At 45.1% G+C, this 13635-nt stretch overlaps 1 long non-coding RNA gene across 1 annotated transcript; it reads right to left on the bottom strand.

Annotated features, from left to right (window-relative positions):
- Nucleotides 1-360: 360 nt before the first annotated feature.
- On the bottom strand, nt 361-2601 carry LOC144175796 (uncharacterized). The gene is made up of 2 exons (XR_013323690.1): nt 2390-2601; nt 361-717 (listed from the first exon to the last, which is right to left on the bottom strand). It is a non-coding gene; the product is annotated as an uncharacterized LOC144175796 (long non-coding RNA).
- Between the last annotated feature and the right edge of the window lie 11034 nt (nt 2602-13635).

The following is a 13635-nucleotide window of genomic DNA, read 5'->3' as shown; positions in this document are numbered from 1 at the left end:
GGTTCGTCGTTTGTTTAGAAGCGCAATAAGATAAAACAACGCTTTTTGACGTGTTGTCACCCTGGGGTTTGTTTCAATGGCAGAGTATAAGCTCGCTAATTCAAAACTCAGGCTTCCCTGGCAGGCGGACGGCCCGCAGCATGGTGTACAGATGGCCGACGTCTCTGATTAAAGAACATATGGTTATTGCAGCGAAAATAGGCGTTAGTTAGTTTGACCGTACCTGTAGCTAAATCCACGAACATCATGCGAAACCTTCGAGCATCTGTGAAACCTTCAAAAACATTGTAGGACTTTTGCTAATGTGAATATTGATTAAGCAGAGTCGTGAATTCGGTATAAAATGTTCCGTAACACATCTGGCATAAAAATATAATTTATTTCACGAAGACGATGACTGTGACTGTGATGATTTTCGGTGGGTCATGCGCAGCTGGCGTTTCTCTTCAGCAACGCTCGGTTGATACAGCTTGGTTTATCCGTAGAACCCACGCCCTCCGCCGAATCCCCGGCCTCCTCCGAATCCTCGGCCTCCTCCGAATCCACGGCCACCTCCGAATCCACGACCGAAGCCTCCACCGAATCCACGGCCTCCACCGAAGCCACGGCCATAGCCGCCTCCGAACTGGGCGGCTGCTAGGCTGCACAGGGCTGCCAGCACCACGAGGGCTACAAGGATGGTCTTGGCGTTAACCGAAATCATGGCTGGATTGTCACCTGTAGAAAAAAAGAAGCATGTTTAAATAAAACAGAAATAAAAGTTTCACAAACACTCCAGAGAAATTGATTCTATCAACTCTCTCTCCAAGTTAGAAGACTGCCTGCTGTTTACAGCGCTTCATGCCAATGTGCTCGAGGACACCTTTTATTTGACAGCTTCCGAGGCGAAGTCCGGCTGGCTGTTATCAAAAGCCCTCGTGATACAAAAGTTGAAGAGAGTCCCTATCGCCGCTCATTCTGCCAAGACAGAGGCACAAACAATATTATGGAACAAAAAACTAGCGATCGAGTGGAGGCTTTAAGACTTAAAAAAATTAATATCTCCATCCTTGTCAAAAAAAAACTGATCAGGAAGATCTTAGCCACAATTTATTTAGATCAAATCAAGCGCCATTGTGTTCACTCTTTGCGTCTGCATTTCAACATTTATAATAAACATTTCTTTTCATTTATGCGCTTATCCTGCAATTTGTGTCGATGCGAAGCGTATTCCCAGTCTAGCGATGTACTGCTGAGGTGCCTTACTTCTGCCCTAAAGTATCAGTGGCTGGTGTTTATGTTTAGTACAGTTGTGCGCGAAAGGCGCTCCGTTTTTTTACCTGTCACGTTTGCACAATTTCGACTGCGGCTATGGCTAGAATATTGTGATAAATGTCGATACTCAAACTCAAAAAGCATAGAATACCTAGCCTATCAGTACCTAAGCCTGGGGAAGGCAGTAAGTCTATTTCGAATTGGGTAATGCTGTTTCTATTGCTACGGAATTTGCATTGTATATGGATTACGCGGCATAATGTTTTTATTGTTCAGCACGATATATTGGGGTATAATGAGAAGACAAAATATAAACAGCATGGGACCAATATTGGGCCTTTCTTGTGTTAGGAGAAACAAACATTACGCCACTTCGCAAATTGGATGCGAAGACTGAGGAAACAGCGGAACTTGCGGTCTTTTCATGCTAGACTGAGTAAAGTCAAAGTGCACAATCCACCCTCTTAAACTCCAATATATGACGTGCCAAAGTCCCAAGCCAAACATCCAAGTTCACATCATCCGATGTCCAAAGCGAACTCTTCCTCTGGGAACTCAAAGTAAATCCTGTGCGACCCGAATGCGATGATAGGAGAATCGGGTAGAAGGCTATTTCGTAACGCGAGGGACACATGTTCGATTCCCACCACGGGAAGCGTTTTTATCCTGCTGAGCACACTCCACAAAACTGCTCATCGGTTTTTTACCTACTCGCCTCTTTCACTCACACTTCTTGGCCTGGCATTTTTTTCCTCTCCAATTTGATCGGCCGATCAAGTTTTGAGCTACGGCAGGCACGGATACAATTTAAGCTTAAACCGCCCCGCTAATGAAAACGCCGTACATAACCAAAGAAAACCGCCTGGTTGGATGAGAGGTTGGTATCGTTATATTTCGCGGCCAATTAACATCCTGCAATGATACAGCAAAGAAGCATACTTAGATTTCATGGCTACCGAGAATTGGCTACAGCAATGTATCTTCACGGCCACATTCTTCATAACACTACTGCAATAGTGACAGAAGTTTTCGATTAGAAGCTTCATTGAGTCACGAAAACATAACTACGTTAACGCAAAAATTATCAGCACATTCTCTGCCTGGGTATCATCCACCGTCAGGCCGTGCAACTCACGTTTCTCGTTGCTGTTCACCAGGAGATCCTAGAGGGTTGTGTGCGTCCTTAACTGGCGGCGTCGCGTTTATATAGCACATCTATTTGTGACAAGGGACGCATTTCTGTGAGCGTGTATTTCCAGCGATTACGGTCTTTCACAAATTCCCGCTGCCTAAGTGGCAGTGGCTACTCTACCCGGCGGGAAGCCCCGAGGTTTGTTGTTGCGCCGCTCATATTGCAACGAACGGTTACGTGTCGCCGATGCCGCAGAACCGGCACGCGGGCAGTCGAATAGAAGGAAAGGGGAAAAAGAGAGAGGTCGGCGTTCGGGCTACTTTCGTACAACGCCTCTCAGCCACTCCCACTTGGCACATAGCCTACTGAGAGTTTCTCGGTAAGCGCGCAAGACGCGTAGAGCGGCCTTGCTTCATGATTGACTCGCTTTGTCCTATTTTGTATGCTCTGCGGCGCGCACGGCTAACTTGGTAGAAGTTGGACTTATTTTAGAATCGAATATTACAAGACCTTTTTTCTTCGTATTACACGATGGTGTAAGCGAGTGTGGTAGTTTGAGTGTATATAAATTTGGCGACCCTTAAATCATGGCATATGTGCTGGTTGTTTACCCTGGCACACTTGCGTTTTTCCACAAGCAATGCTTTAAACTGGTCTTGGCTCTGCCTGCTTAAAAAAACCAATTCGTAATATTTCTTACATTCACCTACCTTTATTTTATAAACGTACGTCCGTGACATAAGTATAGATAGGAACAAAAGTTGTAAAAATAAAAAAAGTGGAAGCTGAACTAGGTAATGGTAGGTAATGAGCTAATGGAAGTGTAGTGAATTAATCAACAAAAGTGTTCTCTTTACAGATTAATTTTCAAAATGTTAATAAATGTTGCCCGTCAGGGCGGCTCAAGATCAACGCGGTAAAAAGCGCCAGAAGACGGCACATGAAGAGACAGTTACACAGGACCAGCGCTCATAACGGCTATATGAAATGCAATGCTCGTGCAACATATTTTAATGCCTAGCATTCTTTTCCCAGTACCCCTCTGCCAGGAACATGTAACGCCCTAGATTTTCACACTAATACAGATTTCCTGAAAGTTCTACCTCTAATCGTTATGTTAGAGTAAATGGGGATGATTGCACGACAGAATTCTGAAAAAACTAAAAAAAGAGTAACAGTAAAAAAAAAAAAAACCGAAAGTGCCGAACCGTATAACGCTCTGCATTTCTACAATCATGAAAATTCGCGGAAGTTCCACCTATAACCGTTATAATAGCATAAATTGAGATGATTTGTCGAACGAAATAATGAAAAACTGAACAATAAAAAAATATAAAAAAATTACGGGAAATGGTGAACCGTGTAACGCCCTGCATTTCCACAATAATGCAGACTTGGCGCAAGTAACACCGGTAATCGTTATAATGGTATGAATGGAGATAACTGGTTTAACAAAATTTTTATAAACTAAAAGATAAAAATATAAAAAATGACGGAAAATGTCGCACTGGATAACGCCCTCCCTTTCCACAATGATGCATATTTGGCGCAAGTCCCGCCTGTGGTGGTTATAATAGCGTAAACGGATTGAATTAGAAAGGATTTAGAAAACCAAAAGCAGTTGCTGTAAAGAACTCATACTCAGAACAAGCCCCCAGAGAATCACCAACCTTTCGGGATTCGCGGCCACAAGTGGCAGCTGTGTAACCGCTGTGTTTTGCCTTTCTAGGTAGGAATTTTTCCGCTCAATCCGTGTACTGAAAGATTTTGTGGCCTCTTATCCCCCCTTTTGTTCCCATGGGTGTCGACGTGGGCACCTATCGGGTGCGCATCGGCAGGTTTTTTGCCTGTCATTCGCTACAGTGCCACTCTCGGAGACGTTTTGTGGCCGGAATGAATTTAATCAGCGTTCTCGGTCCGAGGCCCTCGACACTACTGCTGTCCGCGTGCTTGGCATTGCTCCTGCTTTAGGCAGGGGGTGACGTTGAGTCCAACCCAGGGCCTAAGATCGAGGAAGTTGTAACTTTGTTAAATAACTGCCATAAAGAAACGACGACTAGTTTGAACGCAATCAAACTGCAAATAAGCAGTATTGAGGCCCGTTTGACTGATATGGACAAAACTGTGAACAATGTGTCGGAATTCCCAAAAACGGTTGACGTGGCGGTTGATTCCGTGCAGGAGGTTAAGGCGAACGTTTGTAAAATAAATGAAGGTCTTGCGGATGTCGCTGATGACATGAACAACCGTATGAGGCGTAACAACCTTACCATTAGAGGCGTTCCTGAAGAATAGAATGAATGATACGCATTCGGAACGTGTCGTCAAAGATTTGTTTTTCAACCCACCTTGAAATCAAAGCTGGAGATATTGAGAGAGCCCATAAACTAGGGAAACCCCGACCTGACCTTCACCGTCCCGTTATTGTTAAATTTCTAAACTTTAAATCAAAACTGGAGCTCCCTAGTAACGGCTAACATTTGAAAAATCTTGAAACGCCCAAAGTCTGGCTAGAAGAAGATTTTTCACCCAAAGTACAGCTAGCCCGGAAAAAGCTCAGCGTTTATGCGAAATCGAACCGCAAAAGCACCGAGGAATGCACCGTGCGCTTTAATAACAAACTGCACACGCATAACTCTGCTTTTTGTTATGATGCTGCAAGCGACTGCGTTGTCAAGGTGGCCTCAGTTAAAGCGGCCTCTCCACAATGACCCTCTAAAGGGCCACTTCACAAAACTAAGTCTCGCAAACCGATATCCTTGCTTGTTGCAACTTTTCGTAGCATGTATAACAAAATTGACACCCTAAACGCAATTTTGTTCACGTGTACGGCTGATATATTTGAAGGCACCGAAACATGGCTATCTGAAGATGTTCCAACTTAACACTTCGCTCGTCGTTTGCGATCTTTCGCAAAGATAGAACGGGCTGCCGAGGGGGAGGATTTATATTCGGCGTAAAATCTAGTTAGCACCCATCAGTTATTTTCATTTCCTCCCCTCTTGAAATCGTTTGGGTTTCTTCCTATTCTGAACATGTTCACTGCGTCATCGTTGCCTGCTACTAAACACCTGATAGCCGGCAGGATTTCATTAACATTCTTAACGATTCCATCGATACCATTTTCCTCAAGTTTCCCAGTTGTGTGTTAATTGTTGCCTGTGACTTTAATTATTCTGATATTGACTGGGACTCTCTTACCGTTCGTGCTCAACGTAATCGCCATGAACAACTAAGCTTTCTGCACTTACTTCATTATCAATAATCTCAAACAACTCGTACATGAACCGTCGCGCGGCGGCCACATACTAGATCTTGTACTCCGAAATCACCCACAGCTTGCTAAAACAAACATACTGGACGAAATCAGTTACCATAGCGCCGTACATTGCTCGTTGTCCCTACCACGTGCCGACAAATCTGAAGTTAAGAAACATATCTTTCACTACAGCCGAACCAACATTGAAAAACTAAACGGTTTGTGTCAGAGCTTCTATGAAGACTTTGAACTCAACTTTGCAAATCGTTCAGTGTAGCATAACCGGTGTTTGTTCCGCGATAAACTAAAGGAAGTGGAAGAATTGTGTGCACCTAAGCTATCAATAAGCAAAAAATTCAATGATTCTTGGTTTACCCGAGAAGTAAAAAGAAGCGTAAATAAGAAGACAAGAGCACACCAGAAATCGTCTAAAACGAACGACCCCGATGACTGGCCTAAATACAAGAGTACCCCCAGCGCGGGCGCTGATTCGATTCAAAAGGCCAAAAATGAACTCTACAATTTCACGCTCCCAAACCTTTTAAAAACTTACTGTAAAAATTTTTGCAATGATATTAATCCAAAGAACAACAACTCTGCCCTACCCCTCACAACTGAAGATGGCAAGACCTTGCCCTTTGCGGAATGTGATAAAAAATTGAACACTTACTTCTCTTATGTTTCCAGCGTTGAGCGACCACTAGATAGCTCTCTCGAGTTGTCGTCCTTTAACATTCCACACCCCTTTCCGCTATCGCAATCATTATGCCTGGCGTAGCCTGCGCAATAGATCGCTTCGTACTCAAGACTAGCGCACGACCAGAAGGAATTAGTTCGAAACTTCTAAAACTAACCACGTGAGGGTTCAAGATAGTTGGTACTCCATTGTGCAAATTTAAAGCACAACAAATTTAGACAAAAGACAAATGACACAAGGACAAGCGCAAGGAAGCGCTTGTCCTTGTGTCATTCGTCTTTTGTCTAAATTTGTTGCGCTTTAAATTTGCACTATTCTAAAACTAACAAGTCAGTTATCGTCATATTTTCTTTCTTACATTTTTCAATGATCACTTGATTCGGGATTCATACCGCAAGATTGGAAATCAGCGCATCTGAGCCGAATTCTTACATCGGGTGACAGTACAATCCCAAATAACTACAGGCCAATTTCACTAACATCAATCTGTTGTACATTACTCGAACACACATTATTCACGCATATAATGACCCACCTTAGCCTCAGAAACCTGCTCTTAAACAACCAACATGGCTTTCGTAAAGATCTTTGTTGCCAAACAGAGCTCTTCGAATTGGTAACCGACCTTCATTCCGCTCCAAACGTTTCGCGACCTCTTGATGCAATTTTCATTTACTTCTCAAAAGCCTTCGATCGCGTGCCACATAAACGTTTGTTACTAAAAACTCGCCACCTCCAACTTGACCAAAACACAACACGATGAATAGAATAATTTTTAACCAATCGTTTCCAGACAGTCAAATTAAACAATTATATTTCTAAATAAACACGCCTTTTATCTGAAGTTCCTTAGGGGTCAGTGTTAGGTCCTCTATTATTCCTGATTTAATTAAATCACATAGCATGCAGCGTCAAATCATCACTTCGCCTGTTTGCGGACGACTGTGTAGTATATAGAGAGATACGTAGTCCAGCCGACTCAATCATCTTTAAATCTGATCTCATTAAGCTAGAGGAATGGTGTAGCCGCGGGCTAATGGAAATTAATGTAGAAAAAAATCAGACCAATATTGTTTAGTTCTGTCCCCGAGACCGTCCCTGCTAACTACAATATAAATGGTACTCCAATAGATACAGTTCAATCATTTAAATATTTTGGTGTGTTTTTACAGCACATTTAGGGTGTACGTGCCACGTCGAACACATAACTACTAAAGCCCTTAAAAAACTTGGCCTTCTGAAGAGGCGCCTACATTTCTCAACCAAAGAAACCAGGTTTCATGCATACAATTGCCTTTTCCAGCCCACACTGGAATACGCTTCTATCATATGGCATCCCCAGGGCGCAAACCTAACTAACCTCTTGGAATCCGTCCAGAGCAAGGCAACCCGGTTCATCACGTCCTCGTACTTGCGCTACCAAAGCGTATCTTTTTTAAAGAAATCACTTCATCTTCCCTCGCTTGCAACGCGCCCAAAGTTGGCTCGACTATCTTTTTTTCAGTCGCTGTACCACAGTAGCAAGCCGTTTTCCCCGCTTCATATCATTCCACCGCACCATACCTCCGCCCGGGTAGACCACATTTTCAAACTTAGACCAATTTTCGCTAAAACAGAAAGGTATAAAAATTCTCTTTGAGTTCTTGCAAGCCCAGAATGGAACTCGTTGCCTGCTCACATCGAAGAACGGTCCGATTCATCTTCCTTTCAACATGCACTAAAAACCTTTCCTGAAGTTCTTTGATGTCGCATAAATCTTTCTTTTGTTATTTTTCTTTTTTTTCTTTCCAGCTCGGAATCCACAACACCCTCGAAGAACTCCTGGAAGCTCAACGCAACAGCCAACTCACCAGATTCCTGCTTACCACTACCGGCCGACACGTCCTCTAGAATCTCGGATACCCGACCCCACCTGCTTCACAAGCCCTTCAGCGCATTCAATCTTCAATCCGGCACCACATTACTGTATCTGAAATTCCTAACAATATGCACCCAGAATTCAAAGAGGGTAGAAGGCTCTCCCGGGTTAAGCATCTTCGATCACAATTCCACTTTCACCCCGATACTCTCCACACCGACGCCGCCCTAAACCTCACACGCCAGGCTCATGCTCTGGCGGTTGTAAACTCAGAAGACACACTTCTCACCTCTCTCACAACTCTCTCGACATCAACCACCACTGCCGAAGAAATTGCCATAGCCATCGCCGCTACAACTGGCTCCGAATACCTTACAATATTAACAGATTCCCAGCAAGCCCGCCGTAACATTCAACGTGGACGCATTTCACTTCCCTTACAATCAATCCCTTCACCGAGCTGTACATCGTCTGGACCCCTGGCCACTCTTCCCTCGAGGGAGATGAGGCGGCTCACGCCGCTGCCCGCGCCCTTCCACACCGGGCATTTCCCTCAGGAACAGAACCCACGGTCCAGCCTCCTCTACCTCCCGCTCTTCCATCACGCTACCACGACATCTTGCACCATTATCGCAACCTTCGCCTCACTTTACCTCAACCTCACCCTCAACTAACCAAGGAGGAAGCAGCCATCTGGGGTCGATTACAAACATACATATATTACAACGCACCCATCCTCCACGCTATCTCCCCTACCCAGTACACCCTCACCTGCCAATTCTTCCCTCTCTTAATACTACCTACCACATGGTGTGGGCCTGTCAAAACACCCCATCGCTTACCCGCTATCCCAGACCTTCCGCAGAGCAGTGGGAGGGCCTGCTGACCAGCTCCCGTCACGCTGACCAGATCTTTCTGGTCACCCGTGCCAGGGCTGCAGCCAAGGCCCAAGGGTACCTGGACTGAGGCGAAGCCACCCCACCGAGTGACGGCTCGACCACCACTGTTTGCTCTATAAAATGTTTCTTTACTTTCTCTCTCTCTCTCTGTATTATTTGCTTCAGTTGAGTGTACTTTTTGCGCTGTTTTGTTTTTTTAATTGTTTCTAAATTTATTTTGCATGAACGCCTTTTTTCATTCAATGTAATGTATTGTTATTTGGCGTTGTTTCTGTATTGTACCGTAAGTTTCTCAATGTAATAGTCATGTACAGCATCCCTGCCTTCATTGTTATGTTGTGCTGAAAAAATCTACGGTACTTTTGACAACCCCAATCTATCCCTTCCCCATGTAATGCCCCTTCGGGCCTTTAGGGTATGAAAGAAATAAGAATGCTGCGCTTTAGTTGACAGTTCTCTGAATTTCTGGAAATTTTTTTAACCCTGGTGTAGGTTCAGTCCTGCAGATGCACTACAGCCGCAGCGGACCATGTTTCCGATGTCGTTCTCTTACCCCTGAGCAAGAGTGTTCTGCTGACGCTCGAATGCCGCATTTTAGATCTGTTCAGGGCATTGTAACAATTTTATTAGCTGATTCTGCTCATCATAATTCTTCTGCTACCATTTTGTACGGATATGTGCCTGAAAGAGAAATCCCGAATAGACAATATGCATCGCTGTCTAAATTCTTCTGTTTATAGCAGCTGAAGTTTGAAGGAAAGTTTTTATTCCTAATCAAACCTTATGGCGATCGCCAGATTGCTAGCGTTTCCTGTCCTTATTGCTCGACTGACGGAGGCCATCCAGCTGCTTTCAACTTGAAGGCTCTAAGCTTGACACGACTATATATTAGCATAAACGAAATAAAGGGTTACCTTTCTGGTTTTTCATAAGAGTGCATTCTAATGCCGGTAGAGTTTATGCTTGATAAACGCTTTGGATTACAAACTCGTGTGCACACTTCATCGGCTTGTCAAGCGCTGTTATTGGCCGGTCTTTTTTGTTAATAGTGGTTAAGCCCGCCATTACTCTAACCAAATTGTAAGGATATATAATAATGTTTTGTTTTGGTGCCAGAACATGTCCAAGGACATCACTCCATTAAACTTCAAACCACATTGTGAAGACCGTTGAGCGATTCGCCTCAACACCCACAAAAAGCCTATTTAACCCTCAGGCGATGTAGTCACCCTAAAAGCAGGCCGACACGCTTGTCCTCAAACATAGCTAGATCGGAACACCTTAGCTTTAAATATCTGCACAAAGCATCTGCAGTATTTGCGTCCGTGTGTGTGCAGACCTTTATATGCACACCCTTTTTACACTTCGCAAACTGTTGCTTCTTACTGCACGCCTGGTGCGAGCAATAAGGGCTTGAACTTCCGTTACATGGTGTGTCTTAGGTGTGGCCACGGTGAACTTGCGAAAACATCTGAAGTATTACGCTCTATAAAATATAACGACATTGACACCGACAAGCTGCATCGGATATTTACATGTGGCGAGTTGAAAAAAATACTAATATCTTCTCTCCTGAAACAGGGGTGCACGCTACGCTTTACCTCAGTGATTTGCTTCTTGCCTGCGAAAGAAGCAAATCACCAGATAAAGTCATATTTATAGCCAACCACCGATACTTATAACAATTTTGTTACTCCTACATTCGATTTGTGGTTTTTGTTCGCGTTCGTTTCCTTGTGTTTTAGTTAGAATTACTTCGACCGGGTTCTTTCCTTCTGCTTACGCGCCACCATTTTCACTGTTCACACGGCAGGTACTGCTTACAACTTTTAAAGAACTGACCTGCAGTGAATGGTAAAAGAGAGGGAGGAGGTTGGTTTTGCGCACTAGGCGCTGTGTGCTGACCGCACTCCGCCTCTGGTCTCTGCACACCACCATGTGCCACCTGTAATAAAGTCAATCTCATCCCCTGCAACCGTGTCAGTATTTGTGATTTTATTTCGCTTTCGTTTCTTTGTCTTTTAGTTCGAATCACTTCGACCGGCTGCTGTATTTCTACTTATCGGCCATCGCGTTCAGCGGTCAATTGTGAAGCACTGTTTACAACTTTTAAAGAACTCACCTGCGGCGAATAATAGAAGAAAAGGAAGAAGTTAGTTCTGCTTGGTACCCGCAATGCGATGACCCCTCTTCACTCTTTTATTCCCAAACCAAGTCACTTCTCTTGTTAATCAATCGCATCATCCAATTTCTTAATTATTTATTAAAATACCCGTTGTTACAGCAGTATTGAATTTCATTTTTTTTCGGTTCGCAAATTGTTAGCGTTGTTTTACCCACCATTATCCCACTTTTATTTTCCCTTGAATTCGTAAGCTTCTTCAATAATGAAACTGTAGCGGCCACTTCGCCATCGACTGCAAGGGGCCACCATCACCATCATTAGCCGCTGCCTCCATCGTCAGCAGCGCGTGGCCTCGAGAGGCACGCCGAGCCACGGGAGACAGAACATCATGGCTTCCGCGCCGCTTGGCCGCACTCCACGGGCGCTCTCCGATTCTCGGGGCCATGTTGTCGTCCCCACGCAACTGTGAATAAATGTGGGCTCGGCCTCACCATTTTGTCGGCCACCTACAATTTGGTGACCCGGACAAGCGGCTTCGCCATGACTTCGCAACGCTGCTTCCCAAGCCACAACGCGGACGACGGCACGGGAAGAACGTTCCCCGCTCTCCCAGACCTTCTCTTGCTGATTACGTTTTATTTATTTATTTTGTTTAATATTTATTTAAAATACTGCCAGTCTCTTCCCGAGACCATAGCAGCTGGTTTTGAAGATTTTACATACACGTAGTCTACACAAACAGCAGAAAAATGCAGTAAGAAAAAGATAGAAGAACTGCAATCTTAAAGGCGGATGGTCTTTAAAGTATACACAGCAGAATACGAAATACGTTTCAGTATAGGTATACATAAAAATATTTACAGAAGAAAGGATAAACACACAGAAAAACTAATTATTTCAAAATACCCGTTTGTTGCCGGAAATACATAAAAAGAAGTTCTAATATTTTAATTGACTCCATCACAAGCGCCACCCTGCATGGTTCGTCATCCTGGAGAGCCATTTTTATGTACATGACATCTGCTCCCGCAAATCAGGTACCTCGTGACATTACAGAAGCTACCTGCTGACCTCATTGAGCAGATCCAGCTGCCGACCCCAGGCCCCAGTGCGTATGACGGCTTAAAAGACACTGTCCTCAACCACTACGTCATGAAAACCCGGCAGATGACAATCCCAACAGAACCTGCAGTCGTTGGTGGTGGTAAGCTCTGTAGCGGCCATTTCGCCATCGACTGCAAGCGCCCACCATCACCATCATTGGCCGCTCCTCCATCGCAGCAGCGTGTGGCCTCGAGAGGCACGACGAGCACGCGAGACAGAATATCATGGCTTCTGCGCTGCTCGGCCGCACTCCATGGGCGCTCTCCGATTCTCGGGCACATGTTGTCCCCACGCAACAGTGAATAAATGTGGGCTAGGCCCCACCACTTCATTCCGCCGCCTACGTAATTGGTGACCCGGACGTAGGCAGTATGGAGTCCTGATTCGCCTACAAAACCACAATCAGGCTCAGCCAATACCCCAGAGTGGGTACGTGCCATTCTTGTCATGGCTCCAACCAACCAACAAACCGCTCCCCGCCTCTGTTCACTGCGCATCGACCCGTGACACCTGTAATTAAGCCATCTCATCTCCTTCAACCGTGTCATTTGGTCGAAGCGCTGGGTATCGTCAACCTAAAAACAACCGACGAGTTTCGACTGAGCAGGTGGCTAACCGGGCCAACCCCACGACAGCCCAACGTGCCGGACACACAATTGACGGGCGCTGCTTCTCCAAGCATTGTGAGCGCCTACCCCCCTCTCCCCCCCAGAGGGAACGGCGCATGTTTTCTGGGACTCCGGAAGAGGACGCAGAAGATTGCCTGGCACATTATGGAAGGGGCAGCAAGTACAACCGCTGGGCCCGGCATCTCAGCTCGTCAACCTGGGCCCCTGCTTCGCCGGAACTACAGGTGTTCCTGTGGTTTGAAACCCACGAGGAAACGTTTGCTATGTGGAACACCTTTGCTACCAATGGTGAAGAAAGCTCAAGAAAGAACGAATGCAGACGTAGGGTAAACACAAACACGGCGCTTATTTATCCTGTGTCTGTCTTCGTCTTTCCTTGCGCTGTTTTCATCACGAACCTAAACCAACTTGCCCATCGCAACGCAATCGTATTTGTTTGCGAGATGAACAACTACTTCGAGGATTCTGTAGCCAGACATAAAAAGGCTGAAGGAACCCTCGCGTAACGAACCCAGGTTCACGGACAGATTTGCACAACAAACATCTAGGGAGCGCTCAAGTTGTTCGACTTCGTTAACTGCGGAATTTCCGATGAGGACGAGGTGGGTCAACTGCCCAAGGGAATTTCTGAGGACGCGTATAACTTTTTAATAACAAACCAAGACCTTCCGTCCGCAC

Source organism: Haemaphysalis longicornis, unplaced genomic scaffold (assembly GCF_048455015.1).
Source record: "Haemaphysalis longicornis isolate Haplotype H1 unplaced genomic scaffold, Haemaphysalis longicornis Haplotype H1 scaffold_3, whole genome shotgun sequence".
NCBI lineage: Eukaryota > Metazoa > Arthropoda > Arachnida > Ixodida > Ixodidae > Haemaphysalis > Haemaphysalis longicornis.
Note: the sequence above shows the minus strand (reverse complement) of the source record. Positions and strands in the feature narration are given on the sequence as shown.